Genomic DNA, 4,697 nt, shown 5'->3' with positions numbered 1-4,697 from the left:
GGGTGACCGGTCGACCGGACCGGTCAACCGGTGGGGAAAAATTCCAGGGCCAACAATGGCCGATTCGCGAGGAACAAAGCCAAAACCTGCAATTTTAGGTCCGATTTCAACACATTCTCAAGGGAAATGTATAGATCCAGTTTCAAATCAACAAATGGGGTCCAAAGAATCAAAAATCCCCAATTTTCATCAAGGTATCACCAAATCCCATTCGAAAACAAAATTTGGACCAAAAATCACCAAACTCGACTAAAACGAGTTCCACAAAGCTAAATCCGAAAATCTAAAGTGAGTTTCAAAGAGTTTTACCTCGACCCAAGCTTTAATGTTGAAAACCTCTTGGAAACCTCCGTTTTTGGTTTAAATCCGGCCCTTGAGAAAGGAAAATTTGAGAGAGAAAGGGATAGATGAACGGGAGAGGAAGAGAGAGAGAGAGCTCGAGATAGAGAGAGAGAGTGAGGGAGAGAGCTCGGGAGATTGAGAGAGGGACAGAGAGAGAGTGTTGAGACAGAGAGAGAGAGGCAGAGTAACGTGAGGAAGGGAAAGGAAAAAAAGAAATAAGGAAAAAGGAAAAAGAGAAATAGAAGGAAAAGAAAATTGGAAAAAATATTGAGGAAAAATAAATGAAACAAATAGGGGTGAAATCGCAAATACTAAGAATAAATTTAAAAGTTCATGATTAATTAAGAAAATCAATTTAGGCACACTAATAAACCACAATTACCATAATTAAACAAGTTTAATTCCGGAGGGCATTACATTCGACCCCTCTTAAAAAATTTCGTCCCTGAAATTGAAATTTACCTCACGATATGAACATATATGGATATCGTTCCTGCATTGTCGTTTCCAATTCCCACGTCGCTTCCTCAACGCCATGGTGTTGCCACAACACCTTCACTAACGGTATCTCACGTTGACGTAGGCTTTTCATCTTCCGGTCAAGAATCTGTACAGGTGCTTCCTCGTAAGTCATGTCATACTGGATCGGCACGTCATACCATCGCACAATGGCTATTGGATCGGGTTGACACTTTCGAAGCATAGAAACATGGAACACATTGTGCACGTGAGACAATTCTGGAGGAAGATTGAGGCGGTAAGCAACGACACCAACTCGTTGGGTGATCTGAAAGGGATCGATGTACCTCAGCGCAAGTTTCCCTTTCACACCAAAATGAGTAACTCCTTTGCGCGGTGAGACTCTTAACAAGACAAAATTGCCCTCTGAGAACTCTAAGGGTCTACACCTCCTGTCAGCATAACTCTTCTGACGACTCTGAGCCGTTAACAGTCGCTCTCAAACCACGACTATTTTCTCATTATTCTCTTGGATAACATCCGGTCCAAGGGTCAGTCAATCTTCTGACTCAAGCCAACAAACTGGCGATCTACAAGGTCTGCCATACAACGCTTCAAATGGGGCCATCCTAATGCTACTATGATAACTGTTGTTGTAGGCGAACTCAGCTAAATGAAGATACTTCTGCCAGCTTCCACTAAAATCTAGAATGCAAGCACGAAGCATGTCCTCCAAAATCTGAATAACTCTCTCAGATTGTCCGTCGGTCCGAGGATGAAATGCGGTGCTGAAATTCCGTTCGGTTCCCATGGCTTCTTGAAAACTTCTCCAATATCTAGCGTTAAAACGAGTGTCATGATCTGATGTGATAGACAACGAAACTCCGTGAAGTTTGACAACGTGCTCCAGATGTCTCCAGATACAACTCTGCTAGAACTTTCCTGGAATAAGTCGTACGAAAGGGAATGAAGTGCGCGGACTTCGTTAACCTATCCACAATGACCCATATGGCATCATGTCGATGTTCAGTCCTCGGCAATCCCATTAGAAAATCCATCCTAATGTGTTCACACTTCCATCCAGGAACAGGAAGAGGCTGCAGTTCTCCAGCAGGTTTCTGATGTTCAGCCTTGACTCGAAGACAAGTCACACATTCTGATACGTATTGGCGAACATCATTCTTCATACTTCTCCACCAATACTGCCTTTTGAGGTCTTGATACATCTTGGTACTCCCAGGGTGAATAGCGAACCTCGATTTGTGAGCCTGGTGAAGAATTGTCTTCTTTATCTCATCCACTTGAGGAATAGCAAGGCAATTCTTGAAGTAGAGCATTCCATCCTCCCGAATATTCCATTCGTCCAGTTTTTCTCCATTCTGAACTCGAGTCCAAATTCCTTGAAGATGCGAATCCTGCCATTGGTTCTGTTTGACTTGTTGTATAAGAATTGGCGTTGAAACCAAGTTGTACACCATAGCTTGGTTAGAATCCTCATAATACTGAAGATCATAGTCACCTACAATTGCACTCCGTTTCCAATCTTCCAATGCCAAAGATGTTAGGATTCCTGGAGTCTTTCTGCTGAGAACATCTGCTACCACATTGGCTTTTCCAGGATGATACTGCAAGGTGAAGTCATAATCTTTCATGTATTCCATCCATATTCTTTGTCTCAAATTTAAGTCCTTATGAGTGAACAGATACTTCAGACTCTTATGATCGGAGAAGATCTGAAATTTTACTCCATAGAGGTAGCATCTCCATATCTTGAGAGCAAAAATCACTGTTGCTAATTCTAGATCATGCGTGGGGTAGTTCTGTTCATGTGGCTTCAGTTGACGAGATGCATAGGCCACAACATGTCCATTTTGCATCAGAACACACCAAAGTCCTCGTCTTGATGCATCAAAATACACCTCGTACGGCTCATTGCTATTAGGAATCGTCAGAATCAGCGCACTGGTTAGCCTAGTCCTCAGTTCTTGGAATGCATGTTCATAGTTGGCATCTCATTCAAACCTAACCTCCTTTTTAGTCAACCAAGTCATTGGGGCAGCAATACTCGAGAAATCCTTTATAAACCATCGATAATACCCCACAAGTCCTAGGAAGCTTCGAATTTCAGCTACGTTCTTCGGTCATTCCCATTGTAGCACCGTTTCAATCTTTGAAGGATTCACTGAAATTCCTTGTCCAGATATAACATGTCCAAGGAACTTGACCTCTGTCAACCAGAAATCACATTTCTCCTTATTTGCATAAAGCTGATGTTCTCGAAGAGTCTGGAGAATGACCCTCAAATGTTGCTCATGCTCTTCCCAAGTCTTTGAATAAACCAAGATGTCATCAATGAAGACTATCACAAACTGGTCTAAATACGGGTGGAAGACTCAATTCATCAAATCCATAAAGGCGGCAGGAGCATTCATCAATCCAAAAGGCATTACTAAAAACTCATAATGCCTATAGCGAGTTCTGAAAGCTGTTTTTGGAATATCATCTTCCCTAATCTTCAACTGATGATACCCGGATCTCAAGTCGATTTTTGAGTAGTACCATGATCCTCCCAGTTGATCGAACAACTCATCGATCCTCGGCAATGGGTACTTGTTCTTCACGGTAACCATATTCAATTGTCGGTAGTCTATGCACAACCGAAGGGGTCCATCGTGCTTTTTCGCAAACAAGACAGGTGCACCCCACGGGGATGTGCTGTTTCTAATGAATCTCTTTTCTGCCAACTCTCCGAGCTGTTTCCTTAGCTCTTTCATCTCCGCAGGCGCCATTCGATACAAAGCAATAGAAATCGGAGCTGTTTTCGGAAGTAAGTCGATGCAAAACTCAATCTCCCGGTCAGGCAGTAAACCAGACAACTCATCAGGGAATACATCCGCATATTCATCGACCACGGGGACCTCAACATTCTCCCCGGAGATACCGGATTCACCCTCTAATGCCGAAAGGAATGAGAAACAAGTTAAATTCTGCCGTCCTCCGACACTATACCTCAGTAGTCGTTCTTCTGTAACTAGGTTAACACCTCCTTGATACGTTACTGTCGTGCCAGAACCGGTAGTTAAGATAACTCTCATACGGTGGCAATCAACAATCGCCTCATATCTTGACAACTAATCCATTCCAAACACCACATCAAATTGATTCATAGGAAGGATTATCAAATCTGCTTTTAATTTCTCACTTCCAATCGTGATCACACACGACCTACATAGACTAATCACCTCCACATGTCCCAATGGAGAACTTATAAACATTGAAGTCTCTAAGTTATCGGGTTTCAAACCTAAAATTTTCACAAACGTAGTGGAAACAAAAGAGTGCGTAGCACTAGTGTCGAACAAAACTCGTGTAAAAGAGTGAGAGATAGGTACCATACCCTCAACGACTAGCTTTCCGGCATGAGCTCCAGAACTTCCCCCGGCCATGGTATGCATCTGCCCCGGTGCTTTCCCTTTTCCTCTCTCATTGTTGTTAGGTCTCTGGTTCCCAGGCCTATACTGTTACTGCGGTGGGGTAGACTGTACTGATACGGAAGCCTGTGGTCAGAAATAAGAGTAGCTCAGCGGACGGAAGATCGGTACAGGAGGAATTGGCATCTGTGCAGGCAACTGGGGCTGATAGAAAGGCGTGAACTGTGGAAGTCGGTCTTGACTAAGAGCAATACCCCTTTGATTCTGCGGTGATTGCTGGGCCTGTTGGTTCACCTGTTGGCCCCTGATAGGACAGTTCCTTTTTATATGCCCTAGCTCCCCACAATGGTGGCACTTGAAGCTATAGGGTCCACTCTTCCCACTTCCCGAAGAGCCACTGCTACCACTAGGCACTCCCCCACTACCTTGCTCCTGATCACGGCTTTTTCTGTTATTCCTTTGAGG

Source organism: Morus notabilis, unplaced genomic scaffold (genome assembly GCF_000414095.1).
Source record: "Morus notabilis unplaced genomic scaffold, ASM41409v2 Scaffold42, whole genome shotgun sequence".
In the NCBI taxonomy this organism is placed as follows: domain Eukaryota; kingdom Viridiplantae; phylum Streptophyta; class Magnoliopsida; order Rosales; family Moraceae; genus Morus; species Morus notabilis.
The sequence above is the reverse complement of the archived record's forward strand: the minus strand, read 5'-3'. Positions refer to the sequence as shown.